This window comes from Nothoprocta perdicaria, unplaced genomic scaffold, assembly GCF_003342845.1.
Source record: "Nothoprocta perdicaria isolate Ctin4 unplaced genomic scaffold, notPer1 scaffold_519, whole genome shotgun sequence".
In the NCBI taxonomy this organism is placed as follows: Eukaryota; Metazoa; Chordata; class Aves; order Tinamiformes; family Tinamidae; genus Nothoprocta; species Nothoprocta perdicaria.
This window is the reverse complement of record NW_020455776.1, coordinates 64827-80367: the sequence shown is the minus strand read 5'-3', so window position 1 is coordinate 80367 and position 15541 is coordinate 64827. Positions and strand designations below refer to the sequence as shown.

The 15541-nt window shown below is 37.9% G+C and overlaps 1 protein-coding gene across 4 annotated transcripts in view; it reads right to left on the bottom strand.

Annotated features, from left to right (window-relative positions):
- FAM49A (family with sequence similarity 49 member A) overlaps positions 1-15503 on the bottom strand; it is a 49194-nt gene extending 33691 nt beyond the window's left edge. For 3 of the 4 annotated variants that reach the window (XM_026048162.1, XM_026048164.1, XM_026048165.1), the window contains exons 1-2: positions 15452-15503; positions 279-329 (exon numbers count right to left, since the gene is read on the bottom strand). The gene's annotated coding sequence lies outside the window, so the exon portion shown is untranslated. Of the gene's footprint in view, positions 1-278; positions 330-7392; positions 7415-15451 lie in introns of those variants that run through there. The other variant, XM_026048163.1, reaches the window with a different exon arrangement.
- Positions 15504-15541: the final 38 nt, after the last annotated feature.

Here is a 15541-nt window from a genome sequence, read left to right as displayed (position 1 = left end):
GACCAATCACAGTGAAATGTGTCAATACGAAGAGTGGAGTAACTACAGAAAGTGCATGGAAAAAAGTTCTCAGCTGTTCTGTAATAACAAACCAAACAATAAAACCCAAGGCCAGAGTATTATGCTCGGGAAGAATTCTGAAAGCATCAGTTAGGTTCAACAKTAAAACTACCTAGAAGTATGGCAGTCAAGAGAGTTCAAATTCATTCAGCATCTACAAAACTAATCTTTTAGACAGCTGTTCTGCACAAAACAAGCATATAAAAGTTAACTCCTACCTTGTTAAGGATGATCCAGAGGCTTCCTTATAATTAGACAGAAACTGCAGTCTGTCAATTTAAAAAAAAAGATGCATATATATATATCAGAAAGAATTGTTATTAATGAATCAGGTTTTAATTACTAAGTAAAAGCTAAAGAAGCATTTAATACATCGTACTGCTGCAAGGTATCTTCTGCTATAAAGCAAATAGATTAGTTTTCTTATAGTACAATGCTCCAGGATAGTGAACTACTGTTACAGTGTTTAATACTGCAAATGAAAATTCAGACAAAGCCCAGGAAGCTACTGAAGAGTTAAACTTGGCCAGACTACCAGCAGTTCACTGCTGCATTGCAGAGTCATGAAGAAATGAAACTGGAAAAAAAAAAAAAAAAGCAAAACAAAACCCAAACCAAAAATCCCCCTAAAATCCCCCCAAATTCCCCTTTCCTCATGGGGAAGAAGCCAGKAAAAGAGGTATCAGATCTATCCACAGGCAAGAGCCAAGTGGGGGCACCTAGGCAGGGCGAGAGGACTGGAAACACCTTGCAGGAAGAGGGATCTTAAGAACATCCAAAGAGAAGTGATTTAAAAAAAAAAAAAAAAAAAGGCAGAAAACAGTCACCAGATATCATGATTTTCTAGAGCATTTACTGGTCTTGACCCGAGAGGCTGGAAGTTCCCTGCTCCGTAACGCCAGGGCCACTGAACCGCGGAGCAGTGGGACAAGGAAGGGGCCGCCTGCCCTCGACTCTGGAGTCACTCGACATTTTAGGCATTTTCCAAACCTTGTGCAATGAATACGTCCTTAGCTGGAAAGAGCAGTTAGGCAACAGCATGGACTAGGCTGGTGCTAAACCAAAACAAAAAAAAAATGCACAATGGGAGAAATAAAGAATATATAAAACAGCAGGATTACACATGGGAAGAGACTGGAAAGAACAGGAACTATATAAGCAAATAGACCTAGGAAGTTCAGATGCTTGTTAAAACAGAAAGAGGTGGAACCTTTAGGGTTTGGAAAGGCAAGTTACTCTTTTACACAGTTATTCTGCTGTCCTGTTAACCTGCTTTGCTGGAGGCATACGGACTTGACACAAATAGAAACTCCATTAGTGTGCGAGAGATTTGTTATCCAAACAGCTTAAATTTAAATAAATGGTAATTAATTAAATCTCGTGCCAGAGTGGACATCTGCATAACTATTTATTTGACCCATGGTCAGAAGAAGTTCAAAAATGCTTAGTCACAGAAGCCACAAGGAACAGCTGAATTTAATTGAATAAATAAATCAGAAATAAAAACATACTGGCAGATTGCGGTGAGGGAAGAAAGTAATATATTCACTCTTCTTTTTCAAGTATTAAATGGAAATATAACTACCAAAAATCATAACAGTGAACAACACTGTTTTCCCTTAAAATGCATAGAACATATTTCACAAACGCATTTGAAYGGGAACAGTTTCCAAAGAAATTAATTATAGAACAGGACTTAAAAGAGTTTAATTATCATTAAAATGTCTGAATGTCATTAAGTCAACTGCAACTGGGACTGAAAAAAAATCTAGTCTAAAACTCTACAGAACAGCAAGAATGTTCTAAGGATTGAAATAGGGTGATAAGAAGTAGATGTAAGAATAGAAGATAAAATACTGTATATGGGACGTTTTAGAATTAGACATTTTAGAAGGTGTATACTCCAAAAAAAGAAGACTACATTTTAAAACTTACTATTCCTTTTCTCTCTTTTAAGATATGCGTGTTCAGAGAATATCATCCTTCCCAAATAGTACTAGTAAGAGTAAGTAAACATYTTGAAATCTAAAACAGACCTAGAGGAAAGTAAATGAGAATTTTCTTGAAGTATGTTGGTTATTTCCATATGCCTATGCAGACCATTGTGTCTCAATATATAACTCGATTTATTTGGAAAAAAATGAACACAGGCAGCAACAGTAAACTCATGTTTCAGGTGCAATATATGCTCACAAGAACTCTAATATTTTGCCAGGAAAAAAGCAAACCGTATATTTACTTTGAAAGCCAACCACATTCTTACACAGAAAAGACTACATTTTGAAAACAAAAAACAAACAAACAAAACTAAACTAAAATCACCAAGAACTAAAAGGAGAATTTTCTGCACAGCTGAATCACAAAACTGTAATAACTTTGAAACTTGTGCAGAACAATCATCCTAAAAACTATGTATTACATTCTGGGAGCCTGCTTTTTGGTCTTTTACAAAGCTTTCTCCAGCTATCCTAATTTGTTCCAATTGAAAAGAAAATTAGACTAAGAATCTCAAATGACACATAAAAAGAGTGTTATTTCAATTTACTATAGCTAATTGCACAACAAGGCATAAAATGCACATTAAAACCAAAGAAAACCAAAACAGAAAGTCTACAGACACATGTCAGGAAGTACTTTTTGTTCAGCAAGCAATAAATATGTGGAGTGGCAAGTTTGCTGAGGTTAAACATTTCAATCAAGTGAGATACAATCCAGTGGGAAAGTAAGCACTGTGGGATCAACAACACTGACTGAGTTTTACATGTCCATTTTTTGGTCTTTAAAGCAGTATATGCCTTTAAAAAWTGATATTATTATCCATTAGAGTCTTAGTATTAGAGTCTTGTGCAGCAAAGTCAGAGGGAATCAAGAGAGGAATATTTTTAAAATATTTGTAAGATTACTAAAAACCAATATGATCTCTATAGCACCTGAACAGCAAGTCAATAAACAAGCTTATTTGTAACTGTTCTCTTCATCACAAAAATTTAGGAAGAAAGAAAAAACGATCTTTTCAGAAGAAAGAAAAAACAATCTTTTCTTAAACACCAATGTGCTATAAATGCACAGGAACAAACATGAACTGATGGATACACTCAAAACCTTAATGAAAAATCTATATGCTGTTTTTAAGCGAAGGCAGGCAGCAAGGAAGAAAAACATCAAGTTAGTATTGAATGTAGAAGAGAATTGTCTGTGACTGTTCTGGTAACACCCCGTAAGTCAATGAATCCCTAGTTAAAAGGCATGTATGACATGAAACACAAAAGTCAGTTCAGTCTCCTTACGGTTGTAGTCTSGGGAGCTTGCTGGGAGTAAAGCTTATTATGCATCCAGGGATTTGAGCAGTCAAAGTCCACAACCGATTTAACTTAAGGCAAAACACAGCTGCTACTTAGAAAGATTCCTGCTGTGTAAGAAATAATTAAGGCTGTATGATCAGTATTCACCCATGCATTAATAGCAAAGTTCCTTGCAAATAAAAAGTTAAGTGAAGTTGCATTACACAGGGGACTACATAAGGCTGCGGATCAAAAGAAGAACAGAGAAGTAAAACAAGACTAAATGTGGAATGTAGGGGCTAAATTATAAAATGCAGCAATGCGACAGCTGTGCTATTCCACACTTCAGAACTCCCTCCTCAAAAAGTAGAAATTACACATTTCAAAATTAAATTACAAAACTGTATTTTGTTTTAAGATACAGAAGAGGGTAAAGAAAGCAGCACACAGTTGTTTGGGGTCTGGGGCCCCAAGGGTCTGGCAACACAGGCCTCTTCTGCTGAGGGCAGCCCGTCCTCCACAGCAGTGGCACCTCATCCTCACYGGGATTCGCTATCCACACACGGCCCATGTCTCAAGCTGCATTAGGAATTCCCAGCTCAGGATGGGACACACGCTCAGCCCGTCACGGCCTCCATGGGGACCAGGAAGCGGTGGCTCTGCTGGACCCCTTGCAAGAGGAGGGATGTGCATTCAGTTCACGAGGCACCTACACGGTCCAAACAGCTATTCCTCATTCCCTATAAAAGAGGTTACGAGACAGATGGAAATACTACATGGACTGGATTCAACCCATGAGCTGTCAGTCGGACCAGACTCTGCAAAGTCATTAGGATGCTAATAGCTTTAACACCGATTATTTAAAAAAAAAAAAAAAGGTTAGCATAACAACAACAACGACAACGAGGAGTCAGAACAGCTGCTTGAGAAAGAGATTCCCTCAACAGCCTGCAAGGCAGGAAGGCAGGTTGCTACTGCTGCTTTCAGTAACATGAGGCAAAGCCCTGGAAAGGTGCAAGCTTTACACTATAACCAGGATATATATCCTCTGCTCAGAGGATGCTATGAATCCTTCTGTTTACATTTAGCTTATTTTTACTTAAAATGGCAGACAGCAATTCTAAATTTTTTGTTGTTTTTAAATAATGCTTTCAAAATGGCTAATTATACCTCTGTATACCCCAGGGCTTTTCTTGCACCAACATTAAGAAACTMAATTATTTATGATGAAGTCCCTCTGAATTATTTCACCAGCTTTCCAGACATTGCTTCTCATTTCCAGATTTAATATGTTCTTTTTCCCTCCTTCCCTTGTGTTCACGCAAAGATAATTCTGCCATTGCACTCCCAAATAAGCTCCTGAATCCCAGCTTCCTGAAAAGTATCATCAATGGTTACATATAAAACAGTAAATAAAATAGACCAGGGCAGAAAGTCTTTCTCTGAGCTTGAAGCAGTCTGTACAGCTAAAATCCTATGCCTCCAAAAGAGGATGGCCAGTTCCAAATAGCATTTTGCTAATGGCCCCTTGTCCTAATCCCAGGACTATGCTTGGGCATTATCTGGGATAGTGTTAGTTGGCCAAGGACAAATCATGCCACAAACAGTACTAAAAATGTAACAGTACAGACAAGCACATGCCATGGCCACTCCTTATTTAGTTTACTACTGATAAACACCTATCATGATTATAGTTCCCAGTTGCTTCTGGAGAACATCATTTTTAGAAGTTAATTCCATCAGCAGCCAGTGCATTTCAGAATTAAGAGCTCTCCTTTTCAAGGCATACAGCATCTAGCTTTACTGCCACATATTAATCTAGATTCTGTTTTTAAATGAAAGGTTCATATAAAACTGGTGCTAACCAGAGAACAAGGGAAACAAGTTARTTTTACAAGTGAGTATTTGTGCACCTGGTAGTATAAAACGTACCACAATTGACGGAAATTTTACTGTAGGTTTTGGGTTTTTTCTAAACATGTTCAGATGAACAGGAGACGAGCATCTGACTTATTTCAAACATGCCTGGAACACCGCCAGGAGAGTATTGCCCCAGAACAGCAGCTGGTATATATGGGCCTATTCCAATATACAGCAGCTGAGACGGGTGCTCCAGCCTTTACATATGCTGCCTTGGGGGCAAAGAGCACATTCAAACAAAATTTGTGTCTAAAAGCTTGTAAATTTGCTGTTTTGTTTTTTTTTTTCCAACAATTTTTCAACAATTTAAACTACCTATGTCTATGCCTCCCTAAATGGAGAAGACATTATACACATTTTCTAAAGGAAAAGATTACTACAGTTCCACAAATTAGACATATTACACTTAACCAGAATTACTGTATTTTAAACTCCTTGTAGATCTAAATGACTACACAATGTTGTAGGATAATTAAAAAAAACAGACTGGCAATGCAGAAATAGGCCCCTGTTTACTCACAGAACACCTCAATATGTGTTTCTCAAAACCTAGTTCTAGCTACCCTAAAGCAGCCTTGAAAGAATGGTATATTACTGCATATTACTCCATAAAACCATGACCATCTAATGGTTGTAGTCTTTATTGTCTGCCAGACTGGTCCAGTAAATTGTTTTGAAAAACTGTAAGGTATCACACAATGCTCACAGTCCATTGCCTAGCCTACAAGTCACAGATGCTGAATTTCCAAGCCCTCATTTACCTGGAAGTACTTTAATCATAGGCTCTTAAACTCTGTGTAAAATTTCTGCCTTTCAAAAGGCTATGCTACATGTACTGCAAAAATGCCATCAACACTTACTCAAAGGTCATTGTGTATAACCAGGAAACTCGCKGTCAACTCAGGAAAGAAAAAGGCTACCACACAACAAAATCTTTCCATATAAATGCTGAAACAATTTATCAGCTTATCCGGGGATAACACCACTGGCATGAGACAGGTACCTGTTTCTTACAGGTCTTAGCCTAAATCCTAATTCTGATGTGAAAAAAAAAAATTATAGATACTTTGATAAAAAAAAAGAAAAGACTTTAGATTCTGATTTTTTTCTTTTTCTGCTGTGTTTCCTCTGACATGGAACCCAAAGCACCTATGGTGACACAAGATAAGGATGATGCTGGGGAAATAATCACTGATGAGAGCTGCTTTCGTCCAGTGGCTCTGAAAAAATATTTTGGTTCATACGAAGGTAAATATCCGGGCCAAACATCTCTACTTTCTACAGTCATCCAAGAAAAAGACTGGTTCCTAAGAGTAGACTATTCTGTTGCAAGATGTCTAGCATCTTGGAAATAGTGGCAACTAATATACATGCCTCCAAGTCAAAATATTTCATAGTATTATTAAGTGAAAAGAACTGTAGTCTTGGCTGCATGCTTCGAAACTAGCATAGGCATAAGCTAGTTGATCACTATCTGGTAAACCATAGCATAAATTGAGTGGGATTTAAGAGCTGTTACTTGTCTTCACCCTATGAAGACAGCTCGTCCCTCACGCATGTGAGGACTATGACATCAGAATATGTCAAAGAAGATCAGGAAACTCTTACTTTACTTACACTTGAAGTYATTATCAGACTGCAGAACAAGTGAGCACAAGGCTTCCAATCTTGGAAAGGCAGCTGAGACTTCCAGAATTGATTTCTGGGCAAGTCTTCAGAGAATCACGTGAGTCTATCTCTGTTTCCTGAGAAACTGGAGCAGAAACTCTTACAGTGCAAAACAAAGCAAAAAATTTAGGCATGCATATCTACAGTCCTTGGCACAAGATGGGAGAACACCACACACATTAATTCTTTTAATCACCAGGAGGAAAGTTTCTCCAGCTCTGGAGGATAGCCTAGTTGCAAGGAAGTGAGTTTTTTTTTCTTCATTCCAAACTCATTTTTATCTATTTTCCCTTCAGAATCTCCCAGGCATGTAAGAAAAAAAAATGTGATCAGAAGAAAGTATTTTCTTCAACAGACACCAACAGAAGTAAAACATAACATATAACGTAATGATATTTTCAAGTTAAACACAGAAAGCAGAATGTCTCTTACCACATGAAAGAATTAGCAGAACGAAAGTTACCTGAACAGTCTCTCCCCCTCCAATCCTTATCTCGTGATTATTTCTAAAACAAGTCAGATGGCAACAGTTTTCTCCTTTTATGGGTAAAAAGAGGAAAGGAAGTCAGCACCACGAGCAGAACTGCATTGCCACATGAATTAAGAAGCTCAAAGCTGTAACGCTCTTCAGTCCTCCCCACCTCAGTGAATTATATATACTTATGAAGATTATATAATCTGAAAGAGAAGCACCACGAATCAACTGTCATTTACTCATTATATACATAATTGCTTGTCACAAAACGTTTCATGTATGCTTAGTCACTAAAGAATACATTAAAAACCAAAGGATAAAGAGCATATAATATTTTTCTTTGCTTATCTAACATCCCATCACTAGCATAGAAAAGTCTTCTTTAGGAAACAGCCCTAGTGACAACATGACTCAGAAGAGCAATTAAAATGCACTCTTGTGAAATACAGTACTTTCTATTCTATATATTTCTATATGTTTTTCATAACGCTTTGGACCCTACCACGCATATGCAATTTAGCAACAATTCCTTTTGTTCAGCACCGAACACAGCTCTGCAAGGCAGAATCTGAGAAAATGACTAATGATCTAACTTGCAAAACTCGGGCCTCTTCGAGACAGCCATCAGGATGAGTTGAGGATATAGCCTCAACAGCAGGGAAAGGTAAATGATACATTGAATCTTCTGTATATCAGGCAAAAAGAACTAGCAACAGCATTCTATGATCACCAGAAAGAAAGAAATCATTGCTTCAGCCTCACTAATTGATATAAGAGGTAAAGGCCTAAAGCATGCTGTTTAAAACAGATAAAAAAGTCAAGGAATTATAAACAGATATCTCTTCTCCAGGCATAGGTGATAATGTACATCAATCACACACACATACATACATACAGTACACAATAYACGTAGAAATATTTTACGGAATTAGGATACATATTGTATATTCAGATGCACATTGGTTTTCTTCAGTTACTTAGGTGAAATCATTCTGAATTTGATTTTAATACCACAATCAACACGTCACTGCTTCCTGTGGGACTGAACAAATGAACTCAACCATGTGTTACACTTGCTGAGTGACAGCCCAAGCAATAAATAAATAATAATAATAATAATAATAATAATAATAAAGGTATTCGCAGGGTAACAGTCTCTGTCCTTAAAATACGTGGGTTTTTCTATTTCTTCTCAAGGGAGGAATCAGACTCTCCAGTTATCATATCATTATAAAGTCATATCAGACAGCTAAATGAACAGAGCTTTCTGCGAAAAAAAAAAAGTCATTTTTCAGTGATTCAAGTCTGAAGTTGCTATTACATGGAAAAGGAGATGTGATATATATTATTTAAATATATGTATATATATTGTTTGTTGTTGTTTATTGTTAAAAATTATGATTTGCTGCTTGTAAGCTTTAGTGTAGCAATGTGCGTTTAATTCTCTTTTGACAAAATGTTACTTCAGTATAAACAAGGAATATTTCTTTAAAAAGTAGTTTTTTAAACTGTAGGCGTCCCTTTGACTTATAGGCGAAATAGAAAACACTGAATAACTGCAGTTGTGAAGTACAAACACTTTATTACGATTGTGGTGACTCAGAATGCCAGGGTTTGGCAGCCCACAGTGTTCCTCAGCAGCAGAACAAAAGGGGATTTTTTGAGGCGAATTTACTTTTAGTTCAGTAAAGGACAACATGATACTGTCTGTGCCATAATGAATTAAAACCTCAGTAAAATGAAGGCATAAATATCAGATACCAATCATTTCTTGTCTCACAGTACAAAAGTAGGCAAGAATATAACTATACATCCAAATTACATATTCTCTCTTTTGGGTAAAGAAAATATAAATATAGTAAGATTATCGAGCTGCAGAAACATGATTCTGTTCCACAGACAGCTTATTGCCAGAACATATTTTCTCATCTTGAAGTATTCTACCTTTCTCTTGAATACAAGAGATATTGAAACAAAATAATAAGTGGATTTTTCCTTCTAATTAACCTTCTCTAATTAAAAATATAAATCCTATAGACCTAAATATTTCACTCTGAGAAAAACTCTCAAGTATTCAGAGCATGGGACATTTTAAGAGAAACTCATTTTCCAGCTTCCCAGTCATGATCTCATGTGGAATCAAAAGCCATTCCTGTAGTAATTGTTATTACAGAAATCTACTGTAATACAGTCTTTTGAGAGATTAAGCATAGTGTTCTGSTCTACACAGTATTTACACTTTAATACTAAAAAAAAATTAGAAAAAAAAGTCTACAAAATATCAACAGTACACAGATCCCATTTCCTCCTCCATGAAAAACCAATTAGGAAGATTATTACAGTCTTATTCCTAGACACTTTGAAAAATGCCCACATTATCCATGCAGTCTTCCTCTACAGAAGTTGGCAGATGATGCTTCAAGCAGAAAAACATTGTGAAATTACAGAATAATAGTTCAAGACGCCAGAGTATGTATGTGTGGGTGGGAGAAGGTATAACTGATAAAAAATAGACTGTTTCTGAAAAAAGACACAAACCTAACAATTCACTCTTTTAAAGTCTGAACACACTTGAGCTTAGAGGAATGTTAATATACAACTGTCCCTTCAACATTTCACCTTGTCCCCAATTTTAAAGGTTTTGAAAGAAAACTTCCAGAAAAAAAGTCTGTATCATCTGTATAACAAGATAACAATAAATCAAATCTGATGAGATGCATATCTCATGAAGGCTATTTACACACAATTTTGGAATCAATATACTTGAGATAGGATCATATAGGTCACAGACTAGAGAGAATTTTCATTATTCTCCATTATTCTCTCTGTAGGTGGCATCACCACTCAGCATTTCTGTGTCACCTAACAACTGATGCTAATGAGCTTTTGCCCCACAACTCCACACAACCATTAACATGCAGAGGAGAAACCAGAAAATGGACTTTCTCCTCCCCTCCCAGAAAGCCATTAACTCCAGACTTAATCTGGGGCTGATGCAAAATGAAAACAATAATGCTTAGGCTATGTACAMACACAGTGCTGTTCAAGACAGGAAAACAAGAAGCAGTTTTTAACTAAAAAGCCTTTGGACAAAAAAACAACCTCTCTTCCCGCTTCTCTGTCTAATCACATCCAACCTAGACAACTATAATCTTTGTATATTACTGAGTTGTTTATTTGCTTGTACAAATAACACCAAGCATAATATCTTAGGATATCCTGACTTGCCAGTAGGACTGCTCAAGAAGGACATGGGTGTCCTGTAGCTCCTGTAGCTGCTGGACAAGTGTGGATGCACCGAGTGAAGCATCTCAAATAGGGCAAGGGGCCTATTCTAGCCAAAGGAATCAAACCATGCTCAAACTGATCTGATGTTAAAATAAACACTCTCTTCTGAGTATAACCTCAGTTCACTCTTGCTAAATCTGTATTTCATTCAAAAAAAAAAATCTTTTATTAGGTATATTGCCATACAAAACATGAAACTAGAGACACAGAAAGGATTCGTAAAATAGAACTCTGAGGATGGCTACCATAAGTCTGGATATCTAACAGTCCAATACATATTTGTATGTATGTGTGTATATTTATATATAAACTTATACACACACACACACACATACATACATATATGAGCAGGGACAGTTAAGTGCAAAACCATCTAATCTAACACGAACTAAAGCTGAAAGCATTCTGCTTTAGCTTCACCCACCCTGCCAGCTCAGACGATGTTTACTTTCATCATTAAAATTCTCGGGCCTTCCCAAGCACAAAGCTATATCCCTTCTACCAACTGAGCTGCATGATTTTAAAGCTTTGCATGAGAAGGAAAGAGTACATCTACCATCATTTAATGAATCCATAGCAATTATGGAGTAAGTGGGAGAACTGAGTGCTATGCCCTTTTCATGCTAAATGTGGCTGGCTCACATCCACATGTCCCTATTCCAGGTCAGTGCTCTAACCAATAGACTACTCTTCCCATTGAAGCTGTGAAATAGAAGAGCACTTACTGAATAAAGGAATAAAACAGCCATAGGAACCACACTTCCTTTACCTCAGATGAACGCCTTGATCACAGGACAAGACTCTCATTTCGGTGTAAATAATCTTTAATTCTTTTTTTCTAAGTAACATATTTGCAGGTAGAATAAAAACCACCTACCACTTCAGAGCAGCTTAAGACACAGTGTGTGTTGCAATGTCCAAGAAGAGAGCACCATGAGCCTAGATAAATCAGGCTGAGGCGGAAACACAAAATTCAAGATTCCCACCTCCTGGRTTATTGATGCAGGGACTGCACTACTGAGTATAAAGAGAAGAGGACAAGATGAACATCACTGCCACAGCCTGAGTTCCTAAAAGTCTGTGTAGCAGCTTAGGGCTCTTTTCACATTTCCTAGCATTTCTTTACTCTGGATTTATAATTATGGATGTTTGCAGAAGTGCAGCTCAATGCATGCACTACAGGCAATCATGCAGCTTTTAGGCATGAGGCAAGAACTTCTTTCTTAACTTTAAGGCATCTGACTATGTAATAGCCCACTCAAGGAATTTATGAATACCAACCACAATTCTACCAGGAGTAAGACCTGCCAAAAGAATCCCAAATATAGGTGTCTATATATGTATTTATATAAAGTTTTTATAATTACTCAAATTGAAATCAAAGCTATGTTCATCAGAGAACAACACAAACTATGTACATTAGTTGTATCAATTACCTATGATGCAGAAAGCTTGATTTTGTGTCACTTCCTCCTCTAAGTAATTCAGGCTGCTATTTAAAATGTCAAAGTAAATCTGTATATATAGTCTATGTATAATGTAAGTCTCCTTAAAAACACCAAACCACATCTGCAGTATTATTAAACTGTGCAAAAACCAAGGCCCAGATGACTCAAGTCATTCAGAGCTCAGAGCTTCAGAGATATACAGAAGACCAAACTCAAGAACTCAACACATCTCATTCCATATTCTCTATGCATCAACTTCCATCCCACATCAATGCTATTCAACAGATGTGACATACACAAGAGACACACATTTATACATCACATTTATTAATTTAAAAAGACTTTAACAAACTAGAATAATCATTACTATCAGCACATCAGGTCATCATCAGTAACAGCATGATCTCAACCTTACGCAACTTCACCTTTTGCAATTGATGTTCATCCAACCCAATCATCCAACCATGGTCTTAGAGGTCAATCCACATACTGACACTGAGAACTACCCTCCACACTCAACTATGGTCCTACAGGCCAACCCATATACTCACACTGAAAACAACCCTCCAAAAATATTAGACAGAAAAGCACTATATATATATATATATATATATATATATATAAAGATTAAATGCACAGAGAAGTCCCACGGGAAACTGATTATGTATTCACATATAATGTAAATTAGACAAGAATATTCAACTGATAGCATGGAAAAATAACTATTCCTGATAAGACTGACTGCTATTTAAGTCTATATAAATATATAACTCAGAAGATTACTTCTAACCATCTGCAACCCACAATAAATACACTTTTTAAGCACCTGTGTGTTACTGCTGCCCTAGTTTGTATCTGGCCAAAATAAAAATACTTGCCTACATCTAATACTACCGTTCCTGTATCTATTATTATTGCTTTTCTTGTGGAAGCAACAACTACTTGCTAGCAGTTTAAATCAAGAATATGAATCAGGCAGCATGATTCAAGATAACAAGACTCTTGCCTTTCATTTTAATTGGAAATATGGACTGGAATGTGAAAAATGAGGGGAAAGAAAGGTAAATTAAGGACTTCACAAAAGTTATGATCTACATATCTCACAATAAAAGGAAGAACTTGATCTCAACTGTTTAGCTATATACAAATGCATATTAACCTCATAAGATTTGACTTAAAACAGCAAAGTACAAATTTATGACTGCATTTTTTTGCACTTCCCAAGCTGCCCTGTAAATTAAATATGCTTCTCAAACTGTTTTCTCTGATTTAATCTGTCATAGACAACATGAGTAAAATCACTGCTAAAGGAATGGCTGATAATCATAGAATCAAACAAACAGATACTGTTCAAAGTCAATGCAGGGGAAGCAGTAGGAGGTTTCAACACCTCTAAACTGACCTATGTCATATGTATATTCATCTGTCCTCCAAAATTAGAGATCAAACTGACAAAACACTCTTGTTTTTAGGTGTTCAACTGAATAAAATATGAACTGAATGATCAACAAATCTATTTACTTCAATCATTATTAACCTAGTCTTAAAAATGCTGGTGATTCTACAAAATTACTACAATTACTCTAAAATCTGTAATTAAAAGAGTATTTGGAAATGCACATAAATATAATTGATTTAAAAGTTTTGACAGCTGCATACCTACAAAATATGACTCCTGTTAAACCACAGGAATTGGTATTCATTTAAATGTCCAATACTTTTGATACTCATTTCAGCCAATCACTTTAAGTAATCACAGAATCACAGAATGGTTGAGGTTGGAAGGGACCTCTAGAGACCATCGAGTCCAACCACACAAACATTTGAAAATCTGCAGCATACTGCAGATGCAAACCTTTGACTTTTTTTTGAGGATGAGGATATTTCATCCTGCCAAAATAGTGTAAAAAAATGGTATCATGAGGTCAAGCAAAGCACAGCAACAATGAATTATCTTTCCAGCACTAAAAGAAAAAAAAACACTAATAGACTCACTGTTACAGTGAAATGACATCTGCCAACAATAACTAATGCAGCAGTATCCAAGATGATCAGTATTTTTCCTTCATGCATTACCCAAGTATTTTTCATTCTAATTACTGGCATACGCTGCCCTTTTAATGTCTTGTGATTTTGTTTATTTTCTGTTTTTTGACAGAGACCAGCAGTTCAGGGGGAAATTGAAGTGTCTCACTAGAAAGACAGTATAGCAGCACAGTGGGGAAAAAGTACAAAACAGTAAAATAAACAATAAAATATTGGACAGCCATTAGAAAACCATATAAATAACCCTGAGACTCTGTTAAACTTGCCATAGTTTACATTTCAGTGAAACGAGCTGACAGACTGCCCTATGTGGTTTAACACAAAGCAGAGATGAAGAATTTTCTTCTTGCTGCTTTATGTTTTTATGAGTTTAAGTCAAACCTTTCATTCTACTCCCATATTATCTTTAATTTCCTTTTATTAGAACATTTTTTAAATGCTATTCTGGAAAAGTTAAACACATGAATTGAGATTTTGTGCTGGGTGGGGAGGGCAGGGAGACTTACTTGTCCATGGAAATCACCAGACCAAACAAGAAATGGCATTTTTTTTTCCTTATAAATAAATAAATAAGCGTATTAATGATGCGCAAGGCGCACAGAAAAGGGAAGTGCAGCCTGGTCCTTCCCCGCAATGTGAGTCGGGGTGTTTCTGCTGGCCACTGCTGAGCACGTAAAATTCCCTGCCCACAGGGCTGCCTCGTGCCGCAAGCGCGTTTCATCCCCCACCGCCCCAGCCCGCGGCCACAGCCTGGTTTTTATGTTATATATACACACCTACACGTACATATACGCATGTATATATACATATTTACCTCACAGGTGTTAAGAGCAGGAGGAGAAGAGCGGAGCAGACCCCGCTTCGCTCGGTCTCGCCCACCCGCGCTACCCGCCGCCCTCGGCGGCCGCGGAGGGGGCTGCGCGGCCGCCCGCGCCCCCAGCGGAGCATCCGCCTCCCACACTGGGGCTTTCACCTCGCCCAAACACCGCATTATTGAAATCAGCGCTCAACCGAAACTAAGCTAGGAAAATAAATACATCAGTAAATGCCCGCGTGCTCTCGGTGCCGGGGTTACCCGTGTGAGCGCGGCGAGGTTCGCAGGGACGTGCGAGGCGGGCGCTGCAGAGCGCGCCTTCCCCGCGCCTCCCGCGGCCCCAAGGGCAAATGGACAGGGGCAGGGAAGGAGGCACCGAGCCGGGAGCGGCCGCGCGCGCCCCCTCGCCCAGCGGCGCCGACGGCGGCGGCAGCGCCGCTCCCTCGCTCACCCCGGCGCGGCGCCGCCACCATCTTTTGTCTGGGCGACACCCCGCGCTGCCGCCGCAGCGCTGCGCGCACCGGGGCTGCCGGCGCGGGGC